General features: G+C 42.3%; 1 protein-coding gene across 3 annotated transcripts in view; it reads left to right on the top strand.

The window, feature by feature from the left end:
• Positions 1-14071, top strand: part of GRM5 (glutamate metabotropic receptor 5) — a 967034-nt gene that overhangs the window by 733231 nt on the left and 219732 nt on the right. The window lies entirely within an intron of this gene.

Below are 14071 nucleotides of genomic sequence, written 5' to 3' on the forward strand. Positions count from 1 at the left end.
GGTCTTAGAGAGATCCGCCCGGATTAGCGTAACATCAATGGCCACCGTGTCGATTTTACGGGCCAAGGCCTCGTACTGCTTGGCGATGGTCTCCTTGATGCCATTAATGGCGCCCATGATGTCCTGCAATGACAAATCCGGAGGGACGGACGGAACACCACCAGCGTCATCCGGGAGAACACTGGCCGTCCCAGGGGACCCTTTACCTTGAGTGTAGCGGTCCATGTTGTTAGTCTGGACCGGTCCTTCACGTAGGGATGTCTTGGTCTTACGCCTCTCGGGATCCCCCCTGCCGCCCATGTTGAACCAAGCTCGCCGAAGGGGACCACCGAGCAAGCGGCGAGGGGGCATAGGCGAAGCAGACAAGAGCCGTACCAGAGACCGCAATATGGCGGTGCGAGAGGATCAAAGTCAGTGGGCACACTGGTATCAGGCGGAGGCAAAGGCACCAAGCGAAGGCCAAGTGATAACCCCAGCCGCACAAAGCAACTCCACGGTCCAGCCACTCAGAGATCCAAAAGTGAAACCGAAAGTGATGGGGCGGCCGCTGGCACAGCCCCGATGCCGTTGTTGTTCAACTATGCCCCGGCTCCACAGTTCACCTTCGCACCGGGCACCGCCATCAGTTGGGCCTCAAAAGTTCAAGCCACCGTAGATCAGGTCTCCCAGGTCCAATTTGGTTTCTGAAAAGAGTTTAGGGTTCAGCCAACGTTCATCTTCCAGAATCCGTCAACCAAGTCAGGATAAAGTCAGGATAAATTCCGAGGAGCAGCGAGGGTCCGGGGAGCCCTGTGCTCACGCGACCATCTTGGATGCGTGCTAGGCTCCTCCCCCAAAAAATGTTTTGACTTTTTATTAATTGTACTAGACCATTAACATTTAGAGACACTATGGATAGTGGTTTGGTGGCCATCTTCCGTGAGTGTATGGAAAAAGGGTTGTGTACTTATACCCTATAATATGTGCGGGACAAAGGAGTGGACTTGAACAAAAGCTAGGATGGGCTGTCTCTTGGCGTTGCATTGAGATACTAAAGCAACTACTTAAACTATGCGAACTGTGCTAGGCTCAGTCCTAATGTTGCACTAGCCTGCAGGCAAGCAGTTGTGGTGGCTATCTTGGTGTCTGGTGTACCACCCTTAAATGCAAACAGAACTGTTTATCACTAGTGCCCCAATGCCTCGTATCGAGCTCTATGGGGTAAAAAGAGTCCTGCTAGATGAATTGGGTTCGGCCTCATCCCAACGTTACCCCCTCACTCTCTACCTCACTGTCCACCCCAGATTTATCCAAGCATGTAGATGATGAACATTAAATAAACCATACATATTCTAAGCATGACATTGCTATAATTGAATTAGTGATTTCTACATATGCCTTTGTTCCATGTTAATACTCAATAACACACATACATGGTCAAATAACATAGCAATCTCCACCTCTTTATGGATGTGTAATAGGATCACCTGGCATTTTAACTGGTGAAGTTATCCCATGATTCATTCACCATTTTAACATGATATTTTGTCTTTCAGTGGCAATTGGGATGTGTCCTTTGTTGGTGAGTGTCTCCTAGCTCTTTATTTGCCATCATCCATCCTATCTTTAGTTTATGTGCAATTCTTTCTTGTTCTTCCTGGGCTTCCTTGGCTCTCTCACCAAATCAACAGTGCCTGCGCCAGTCTCTGTATCCATTCCACTCGGTCGGAAGGAATCCAGAAACCTCTAAAAATCCTCTGGCTCCTCATATTCAGTAGTTTGACAGTACATAGTAATCAGTATTGTGGCTGGCTCTAGAAGACCATACCTAATGTTCCATTTTTGTAGTTGTGGTCTGAGGAATCTTTTCTGTTTGTGTTAATCTCTTGGGAGAGGTCTGAAGTCAGATATATTTGATGATTTTGGTAAGTGTAGGGGCTGTGTTTTTGCACCGCTGACATTGCCCGACATGCTTGTTAGTATCAATTAAAAAAGCAAACTAGGATTTCTCTGAACATTCAGTTTCTGACCTTGAAGAATGTGCTCCTTGTGCACTCTTTGAAATTCCTGTGGAAGTTCAAACTTGATATTCAATAGTGTAGGTAAAAGGTTTCTCAGAAAATGTAAGATGTCATCTTTTCCTTGATGTGCCAGGATCCTGGAGATTCTCACATTGTCTCTCAAATTAATGCTGTGACTTCAGTTTTTTTTTGTTTTCAAGTTCCTGAGGAAGATCTTTCCATTCATTTCTCAAGACATGCTGAAGCTGGTGGTCACTGCTCTCATGCTCTCGAACCTCGACTATTTTAATACATTACATATATGAACTTGCAGCAGAGACGTATAAATAAACTACAAGTCCTGCAGAACACTGTGGTGCGCATGCTACTTAGGATCCTCAAGCATCTCTCAGGTTCACAAGAGGTTCGCTCCGTTCCATTGGCTACCCGTCCGAAAGCGCATTGACATCAAAGCACTTTGCATTGCTTTTAAAGCCTTGAATGGATCAGGTCCTGATTAGTTGAAACAGAAGTTCATCTGGTACCAACCATCCAGAAGCCTGTGGTCGTCCTCGGCCTATAATGTGATGACTCCCAAGGTCAAGAGAGTCCACTGGGGAGGCAAAAGATTCATTTATTGTAGTGCAAAAAAGTGACACTCTCTTCCTCTATATTTGAAAAAGTGTACAGGCCTTCTCTCTTTTTACTGAGGCCCTAAAGACAAGGCCACCTAATTCTTTTCTGTTAGGATATCTTTCACTATCTTTTAATTCTTGATTTCTTCTTCCGCTGCAGGCAGTGCCTAGACATCTTCGTGCATTAGTGCGCTATACAAAACTAATTTTCATTTTATTTCTCCTGCTTTGAATTTCCAAATCAATCACTTTATGGTGCAGTTTCCAAAGTCTGGGCCCAATTCCTGTAAAACATCCATACACGATTCAAGGCATGTAATTCCTTTTTTTCTGTTGTGTCAAGCCAATTGTTTAAGGCATCAATGGCTGTTCTCAAGGATTGTACCTCAGCTGCCGTTGTAGTGACTGCAGTATCTACTGCGTGTTTTGACACCTTAATTTCAACCAGTTCCTTGATTATGGTGTTGGTGTCGCTGCCATTGTCTTGGATGGGAAAAGTGACTTGGAGGCTGTCACTTCAGAGAGGAGAAGTTGTCAAATTGACCTGGAAAGGATTGGCAAAAGTGAATCATGGACCGTGAAAGAAAAAACATGCGGGACACCAGGACACTCATATCTTAGGGTTCAGCCTGTGACAATGATCCCAGCCCAAAGTTAACTAGCATGTGTGTGTAGTCTAAAGTTGAAGCATTATTATCCGTAAGGAGGATCTCAATGTGTATCATTCATATTTGGTCATGTGATTCCTGCAATTCAGCTTACATTCTGATGCCTCACTCTTATTATCCCTGCTTGGGTGATGTCATTAGGATCTGTGTTCCTGACTCCATGTAGTTGTTGTAGAAGCCTTGACAATTTTATAATTATTGTAAAGAATTCATCTGTGGTTCGACAGAGATCATTTATCAGATGGCAAAAGCTATTGCGTTGCTGGTAGTGAGGAATACCTGTCTCTGTGAGGGCCCTGTCACTTCCTTTGATGCTGACTATCAAAATAAGAATGGAAATTCCTGGCACAGATTTCATTCCAAGTGACAGGAGAGAATTCAAAAATGCCCACTGTCGCCTAATATTAGCCCTCTTTCTAACGCACCTGTTGACACCAATGTTTTTCTTGGTGCCGGTTTCTCCTTGTTATGTCCTGCCTTAGGCCCAAAGAGCCCCTGATTCCCATTCTCTACCGTCTTCATCTTGTTCTCTCCAAATAGCCAGCCCCGGTCCTTACCTTCTTGTTCCACCTGGCTTTACAACTTCACCATGAAGTCCTGGGAGCTGGGCTTGTTCCCACCAAGCATTGCTAACAACCGGTAAGCTCCAGCCCTAACGGGGGTGGACAGGGAGTGAGGATTATGCCATAAATTACCAGATGATTACTCAAACAGACGCCTGATTCTTTGTATTGGTATGGCATTGTGAGATCTCAGTTTAGATTACATTGGTTGCAGCTGTTCAGTTCTGTGGTGCCTAAGAAGACGAAACGGAGAGGATTTTAATGTGGGGGCAGAGATTGGGCTCTTCCTCACTGAGAGAAGATCCCCTGGCCCACCAGATCTCTTGAAGACCCCAAATGGTTAATCTGTGTCACTTTAATCTTGGCATCATGGTACCACTGCTGCAGAGCTTCACAAGAGCACAGCGATTGCTCTTAGTGCCAAGCCCTGCCTCCTATGTTTGAGTTTCAGGAATATCAGAACACAGAGACTTGGTTACATAGAGATAAAGTTATGTACATCCTTTCCGCTGATAAGGATAGATAACACTTTCATTGCAGGTTATAAACTATCTACTATTTCCTTAAATACCCAGTTTGACCTGTAAACATCAGTGCCCAGCAGAGTGAAAAATCAGAGTAGTGCTATCCAGTGACTCTGTTATCTCCTTTATCCAATGTTATTTCCCTAATTTGTACTGTTAGCCCTCATATTCTCATTGTAGGTGGCCATTGGTGAAGTCAGTGAGAGATGGCTATGTGCATCACTCTCATTGGATATAGAACACAGGTCTAAAGCTTTCAGAGAGAAATATGTTTGGCCACTGGAGAAAGGATCAATAATCATTGGAGAGTAGGGCAGTTGGGTAGTGTGATAGGATGGCCATACATTGAACAATACCATGAAAGAACATCAGAGAAAACGATGACCTTTTACTGGTAAGTTGTGTAAACAGTGTTTTTAGAGCTGCATAGTTGTGATTGGAGAAAAAGATGGATTGTCTTACATCACGAGGTCAACTGTCAAGTAATTGGATTGTTAGAAAAACTACCAGGCTAGAAACATGGTTTATCATTGGGCAGCACCATGGACAGACAGTGGAGCAAAGGCCAGTGTTCTGACTAATTTGTATAAACTTGGGAATTTCACATTACGTTTGTTCAGTGAAATTCTCAAAATTACACAATTTTGCTACTTTGTGTAATGATGCACCATTCACAGTAATAAATTACTGTGAACTCATGGGAACAGCGAATGCGAGTGGCTGTTGTCCACTGTGTTTTCATTTTTTAGCACTATTTTTTCAGTCATCAGAAATTGACAAAAGGAGCCATTGTGTAAAAATAAAATTGCAAAATGACAGATTTCGATTTTGCTTGATTATGCGTCATTTTGCTGGAGTTTGTGTAATCTTGCAAAAGCAAATTACTTCAATTTGGCATATCACCAGCCCTGACCACAAAGAATGAAGAACACACATTTAAGAGAGGGACAAGCTGATATTGTAAAACAATATTAGAATTGCTTGGAGATGAATAACTGACCTCTTGAAGTAGCTCTGTTCCAAAACCATAGAAGTGAATAAGAAAGTCATGAAAAACAAACTTGAGGAGCAGCCTAGAACGTTGACATGAGGAAACAAAATTGAACTACAATGATAACCCAAATTGACTACTGGGAGTGTGGAGAAATATTATTCTCCTCTCCTTGTCTTTAATAAGATCTAAGATTAGGTTAGTTGAGATAACTATAACTTAGATAACCTAAGGTTTGGTTATATGAGATAACTATCACTGGTGAATTTCTATTTTTAAAACAGTAGTTTTGTTTGTTTAAAAAGTATGTCTTAACTGGCATTTTCACCGCTCTAAAACGTCCCTTAAACCATTGTTTTCTTCCAATAAATGTCATTTTTTGTAAAACTTTTAAGCAAGGTATTATTACCGTTCCTAACTATAACACCACTTTAACCTTTTTTGAGTGAATTTCTATGTATTTTAAAATGTAAAGCAAGATGTTCATCGCTGTGCGTGGTGTGGAGTTGAGTCAGGGCCTGGCCTGCTACTCTGCGCCCAAACTCTGTGAGTGTTCTACTCTCCGTAGTGCACAGCTTGGGCTCAGGAGCTACCCCGCATAATCCTCCCGCCCCCTGTTGGAGCCCAACCACCTGCTATGGTGGAAGCCTGTGGCACTCCTTGCAGCTACAGACAACATTACAAAAAATGGTTGGTACTGCCCCTCTACCTCTTAGGGGCACTACCAGGTAAAAGAAATAACACTTAAAAGTGCCGGTGGGCATTATAAGGTGCTCCTTGTCTGGAGAAATGAATAATAAAGGAGCAGCTCCTGATGCTCATTTATTACTACTTTTATTGTGCTATTTTTTCCTTTTGATTCCTTTTTTGGGTGCCCCAGGGCACTCACACCTTTTTTATTGTTGGGTGCTGCGGAGGGAGCCCCAGGGCCCCCGCAACCCTTCCGGCTCCCTTCAAGTGGCCCAATTTCATGGGGCCGAGCATGAGCGAGCAGCACTCCCTTTATTTATTTTTGTCACCATGGTGTCCTGTGACATCTTGTGGCACCCCCCCAACATTTGTTACATTGGGGGCTGTTGGAGGAGGCCCATGGACCCCTCAGCCCTACTGGCACCCCTGCTAGCATCCACACCAGATGAGGCAGGAGCAGCTTTTCTTTCTACCTTCTCCATGTGGGAGCAATTCTATGTTTCTCTCCCCATTAGTGCGCTCCCACCCAGCGGACCCTTTCTGCTCTCGCCGGCTAGGAGCTCAGGATTCATCCCTGCCTGTGGTCTTGCGGGCAGTGAAACAAGGGTGTCTCAGGGGAGAGGTCACTGAGTTGGCCTTTAGGGATGGGATCCAAGTGGCTATACCATATCTCAGGAGCCTGGGCCACATGCCTTCCTTCGCCATCACAAATAAATCAGCCTCATGGGATGGGGCCTGGAATAGGTTCAGTGGGGGGGACACCCCCCTCCCCATTCAAAATATGTTGTACCCCACTCCCAACTCTGCCCCCTATATGTATTTGTATACTTATTTTCAGAACAGGGGACTGAGTCCCTGAGCCCTAAAGTGGCTGCCATCACATCTTTGGTGATGTGGTGGCAGCCAATCAGACCTTATAACTGGATCTGTCAGCTCCACGGATCCTCCACGCCATGAAATATACATATAGTTTGAACCTTAATTTCTCCTAATCTACTGAAAGGACTAACACCAAATTAAAAAAAACATTCTTTCTGGACCAAGATCTAGTTTATTGCCACATATGGTATAAGTCTCTTCAAAAGGTATGGCCGTATCTGCGTCTAATATTTCTATGGAAAATTTCATGGGGGAAACACTTTTTGGGATCTCTTGTTTTTTCATGGAAATGTTCCAAGAAGGAGATGAGGTTGAGGAGCCTTTTTTTTAACCAAAGTTTTGTCAAGATCTGTTAAACAGCACCAAAGTTATAAGCAAACCAGAAAATCTATTTTCCGCAGAAATATGGTGTGAAACATAAAACTATAATTACTGAGTAGCAACTGCCATTAATAACACACATATACAAATACTATACTATATGTATTTATAGTTTACATATATTTGGTATAGGGCAGAAATGTCTTACTCCATACAGAGTATCCTGGCGCTGAAACCTTATGAACTTGGGACAAACTCAACCAGACTCTCATAAATAAGTAAGACTAAAAAGACAGGTTTTAAGGAGCTTTTTAAAAAGTGAAAATGAATTACAAGAGTGGATGTGAACCAGCAGCATGTTACAGTGTAGTAAAGGGTGAGATGGGTAAAGTAGCATTCCCGGTATGTGTAGTTTGAATCCTACAGGGTGCAGCCAAGGCAGTTTCAGCCAATCTCAGAACCCTGGCTGGATGATCAAATCTGATACGGGAGTGAAGATGTAGTAGACCAATCCAGTGCAGGGCCTTACGATAGAGGGCGAGGGAGAGAGAGAAAGAGAGAGGGAGACGGAGACGGAGAGGAAAAGGGGAGGGGGAGAGGGAGAGGGAGCGAGGGAGAGAGAGAGAGAGAGAGAGAGAGAGAGAGAGAGAGAGAAAGAGAGAGAGAGAGACTTGAAAATGTGTCTAGAAGACAATGCATAGAAATTAGCACCAGACTAATTTTAGCAGCTACTTGTAGGTGGCAGACCAAGAGGGCCACCAATTTTGAAACAATCTGAAGAGGTGTCATAAGGGATAGATTAATACTCACCAGCAAGGTATTTCCCTAATCCAGGCGACTAGTTATAAGGGCCTGGGGCATAGCCTTCATATAATCCAAAGGTAGCCATAAAAATAAATCCTAAAAAGGCATAATATGCCAAAACAGTACCCACATGTGGCTTTGACCTGACTTTACATTGTGAAGCTGAGGTTTCACCTGACCTCAGACCAAGCCTTAGAAGCTATTCCATAAAGCATAATTTGCGTTTTCCCCCCATTCAAATAAAGAAAACTCTGTTTCATCCATGTGGTTACGGCACACATGAGGTCCCTAAATCTGATTTTAGTAATGTCTATCGCCTGGCCAAAAGATAATACCAGCGAGCTGTTACCTGCATAGGATAGAATTTCAATTCTGAACGACCACACAACCTTCGTCAGTGGGGGCACAAAGATATTAAAGAGCATAGGGCTCATTGGAAGATCTCTGAGTTACTCACAGCTGTTATCAGCCACCATGGATTTACAAGGTGGAATAGAGATTACCTCCATTCAGGATGTCTCTCAGCCAATCCAAGGCCTGTCCATGCTCCCTTATACCAGACAATCAGCCAATGAGTACTGCATGCGATACTGTATCAAACACAGCGGAAAAATGAAGAAGTATCAGAATCCCTCCACTGCCCTTGTCTGGGGAGTACATAATAGAGTCTATAAGCATCACTAGGATGGGTCCGCCCGCCATCCTATCGTAAAATGGGACCGCCCGCCATTGGTGCGGGGGTCCCGTTGGTGACACTAGGATGCGCCCGCCACACTATCGGGCACATCCCACATTTGTAACACAGCACCGCCCGCCGCAATGCCACAAAAGCAAGTTGTACCTTTCAATGCACAACGTGACAGGCACCGCGCGGTGCCTGCCAAGTTGTACATTGAAATGCAGGGGGTACCATAGGTACCCCCCATGTGCACCCCACAGAATCCCTGGGGGCCCGCTACGGGCCCCCATTGTGAAAAACGCCTGCCTTTCCGTGGCGGTGTTGCCGCCACGGAAAGGCATGTCCCAGCTTACATGCTAATATGGATGGCGGTGTCTCAGACACCGCCACCATGTTAGCAGCTTTTCTGCCCGGTAGGCAATCGGGCGGATTGCCTACTGGCGGAAAACCGGCAGACTGTCTTTCCGTCCGCCGGGGTCCCATCCGCCATGGTAATGTGGTGGGGGGGAAATTCTAAGCGGGTGGAGGTTTTTAGCGGGCACATCGCCACCGCCATACGGGCGATGGCTATCTGCCCGCTATACTAATGACCCCCTATGACTGCAAGAGTCCTTTCGGTACTATGTTCGGCCCTAGAGCCTGATTGAGAAGGATCCAGTATAAGATTGTCATCCAGAAATTTGAAAAGTTGCCTATTAATTGCTTTCTCTAAGACTTTAATTTATAACGGTAGAGAGATTGGCCGATAGCTGGAGAAACTGGCTGGGTCAGCTAATGTTTTTTTCAAATTGGTGAGACCTAAGCAAATGTTCAGATTTTTGGGACTTTGACTGTTGTTAGAGAAAAAATATATAGTTCAGTAAAATGGAGCACCAAGAGAGGAGGCAAAGAGGCAAAAATATTACCTTGGGATGGATCTTTTAGTGACTCTGATTTGACTTTATGAAATAGCTCTTGGCCTTGAATCATTGGATTTGACACTTCCCAAGTTACTGAGTGTGCTAGTAGGTGGATTGGTCTATCTATCATTAATACAGGTAGACTCAGCAATTGATCAAATTCTTCATATATTTTCCTCACCTTGTCCTGACAGCAAATGGACAGACCAGTACACAGATCAGGTGAATTGAGGTCAGTCGTACATTAGGATTGGTAAATGCATTCACTGCATTGAAAATCTCTTTGCAGCGTTACCCCATTCTGAATTTTAATCACAGACATCTTGGGCGAGCTGCCCTTAGCTGTTTATAACAAGTGTTGAGGGCCGATTTATATATCTCTTTCTCCAGAAGAGGTGTAGACTGATGCCAGGCTCTCTCTAATTTTTTACATCTGCATTTCTCCAATTTAGGCGCCTCGCTATACTAGGGTGCCTGCTGTTTCAGCTGTCAGTTCCTGCACAATTTAGTAGGAGCTATTTCATCTCAAGCCTTGGTCAGTCATTCCTACCACCTTTCCACTACCGAGTCTATGTAATTTGAAAACTCACTGTCTTGCAATTGTGGATGCAGACCTATATGACCTGGATTGACTTTTTTTAAAGGCGCACTGACCCATTCAGCATCCCTGTCTTCAGAGGACCCAAGCCTTTGCCAAAAGGTATCTCTATATATATCTTACAGTTGCCGTTCAAGATTTTATATTTATATATATGAGTACGTCTCAGTTTTCTTTTTAAATGTTTTTCTTGGCAGACTATTTTATTTTTAAAAAGCACACAACATATGTACACTGTCCACCACAATCTCATTGCACTTTAACCTTAGTAGAATCTTTTCTTAGTGAAATCTGCCTAGCAAAGTTGTCACTTCACCCTTTGCTAAGGTGTGAGACTGCCCGGCCATGTGACTTATACTACCAGATCGATTGGTTTAGAGAGACACACTTCATCAGCAATTCAAGCACTGAGGCCTATATTTATATTTTTTTCATGCAGCGCATTGCAGCAAGCCACCTTGCTGTGCTGGGCTGCATGAAAGCGAAAGTGCAGGAATGCGCCATATTTAACATTATATGGCGCATTCCCGTCCTTTCCTACCGCTGTCGCTCTTTTGGTTACCTAGCACCAATGCAGACACCCTTGCATAATGGTGCAAGGGTGCCTACGTTTTAGGCAGGATTGTTTTTGTGCAGAAAGGGACACCTTCCTGCACTATAACAATCATCAGAGGCATTTTCCTCTTTCGATGTGTGAATGCAGCACACGTAGAAAGGGGCGAAAACCAGGAGAAATAAAGATGCTTCTCCTTGTTACGCCTCACCTGGGGAGGCGTAGCATTTGGACGCATTCCCAGGTCTACCACTATTGGTAACTCTGGGAATGCACCCAGATCCATGTGTGGATGCGTGAGAGCACCCACCCTCCATTTTTTTTCTTATGTATTTATCTGTAAAAAGTACTATTGGACAGCATTTTTCAATATTTTATTGGGAAAAATACCTCTTGAATTCCCGTTGTGGAAGACAAGATCATTGGTTGCAATTCAGCTTGCCCATGCTGGCAGAGGGCAGAGCCCGTGGTGGAAGCAGGGGACCAGTGGGGGAATTGCCTCAATTTCATACAAATTAAGCCCTTTGTCTGCCCTTCCCATTATAGCGCAGCAATCTGTTGTTCTGCAGTTATGTATGCTATATATACACACCAATACATTCATAAATTCTCCTTGCAACAATATTATGAAATGAGTCTGCCAATCAGTTTTAAGCAAGTTTAAATACCTAGATTATCGTGATCTCAAACTGGCAGAAATATTATGCTTGAGTTCATGGGTTTACAGATTTGGATGGAGCAAATAAGATAGATAGATTAAAGACACAGGGGGCAGAGCAGGTGTAACATGTACATTACATTCCAAAGGATATGCTGGATAATAGTCATAATTCCAAAGACCACAGGAGGGAGTTCATATACACTGAGAGCTTCACAAGAACATATTGTTTTTGTGCATTTTCGTATTTCCTGCAAATGGTTTGGAATTCTTCCCTCCATTTAGTAATGTATGAATTTCCTGAAATACATTGCCAGCATTTAGCTATCCTTGACTTATAATTAGTCATAACTCCATTTAATTGGCAACAAAAGCAACATTAGAGTTGGCTCAATTCAAAGTAAGTGGAGTAACCATGATCAATTTACTGTCTAGAATCAAGATTACAGGGCTGCTTCATACAATCATTCCAAGCCATTAGGCACTTCCGGTGTTCAGAGAAAGAAAGGGATCATTCATCTAGCTTCTATAGCTCAGTGGTTAGCAGATATGCTAAATTTAGAGGCTCTATGCATTTTCTGAACTCTGCTAAACCGACTTCTAAGTAGATATTATTTCACCTCTTTGGAATAGTGTAACTGGATTGTACAGTCCACAGACGAGGAATTCCAAAATAACTAAATCTGAACAACTACATGTCATTTAGAAGTGGTGTTTCTATTTGTATAGCATATTTAAAAACAGCTTGATATCTGTGGGGAATTTTCAATAAATGAAACGTGTATGTTACGACTATTACTACTTTCGTTATTACTACAACTACTACTATTACTAATGTTACTAGAACTGCTTCAAATAAAAATACAACTATTACTACTTTTATTATTACTAATGTTACTAGAACTACTACAAATAGTTATATGACTATTACTACTTTATTATTACTACTACTACTAATGTTACTAGAGCTACTACAAATAATTATAGTAAATATGACAACAATCATAATAATAGACATTATTACGTTTTGTCGTCCGTTTCAATGATAATAATTTTGACAATAATAATTGGAATTATTGTTATTATTATTAGTTGCAGTAGTATTAGCAGTAGTAGTTGTAGTAACACAAATAGAGTATTGGCCTAGGAAAATTGTTCATTACCATAGCAAATTGTGCAAAGTTTTAAAAATTTGTTATGCCAAATTTGTGAAATTATTCACAATTTTGCATAACATGATTTTGCGTAACTTTTATTTTCCTGAGTGCACTGCTCTCGTAAAACAAAGTCTCAGGAGCTAGTAGTGGGAGCTTGGTCTGTGCCATTGAGAGGCATTTTCTGGCTGAGCCAACCTCCATCAAGACTTTTTTTTTTGCAAAGGAATTGAAGCCAGCTACCGGTAAAACTCATTTACCTAGAACAGCACAATTTTGTGAAATTTTCATGGAATGTTGCGAAATTTCATAAGAAAAAATTACATGATTTTTCATATATTATTTTGAATATTAGTAGTAATAGTGTACTGCTACTGCTAATTATAATACCATTATTATTATTATTATTATTATTATTATTATTATTATTATTATTATCAGCATCATCATCTGCTTACTTGTCAAGTGCTTTAGCATCTTTATCTTGGAGTGCTGGATCACCAGGTGTTACTTGATGGCTCAACTCAAGTGCACCATGAAAGTCAAACATACCCTTTCTGGATTTAGATCAGTTTTAATATACAACTGTTCAGTGCGTACTGCATTCCATAGTTAGAGGAAACACTGCCATGATTTCATATCTGCAATTTACAACAAAAGTTCCTAGTATTTTTATAACTGTTGATTAAAGTCCCAAACTCAAGAAATACTCATTAGGATATGGTACTAAGGTGGATATCTGAACCCTTTTTCTCTGAATGATAAATACTTTTTGTGAGCTATTCACCTGAATTAACGCATTAGTGTCCTATTGTCTGGTGGATTGCTTTTTCCATTATAGTTATATTCTAAAGAATTTCACAGTATACATTTTAAAGTAATCATTAAACTTTTAATCACTCACATGCCCGTCAGATTGTCCACCTGTAAAATCATGCCAAAAACCCAATTCATTCAAAGGAAAAAAATACATATCATTTACTATACTAACTGTTATTTATGTATGTTTAAAGTAAACAATTTCAAGTCCTGATGTAAACTGAATGGCCAAGTTTTACAACCTAGAATTATGTCCCCCATTTTAAGGTTGAACCTATTAGACAGCACATGCACTATCTATTGTGAAGTATATTATGACTCACCAGGAACATTAAGGGCCTTGGAGCCCTCCTATTGCTTAGCATTGGTTTGCTTTCCTTGTCACACTGATTTGCCTGCTTGTTATTCATACCCCAGCTTGTCAATCTTGTGTTTGTCCCTCCCATGGTGCATTACCTCTTTACAGTCTATTTGATTGGCTGGCATCACTACTGCCATTGCTTGCTTTTCAAGTACTGCTTACATATTTTGAGTGAAGCACTTTATTAGAGTGTGTGTGTTTTTGAGTTGTCTCCCTTGTGCACATTTCTTCCTCTGCACTCCGTGTTGCTCTCCTCCCTCTTGTGCTCTCCCATGTGCTTCACACCATTACCTCTC

Source organism: Triturus cristatus, chromosome 8 (assembly GCF_964204655.1).
Source record: "Triturus cristatus chromosome 8, aTriCri1.1, whole genome shotgun sequence".
NCBI lineage: Eukaryota > Metazoa > Chordata > Amphibia > Caudata > Salamandridae > Triturus > Triturus cristatus.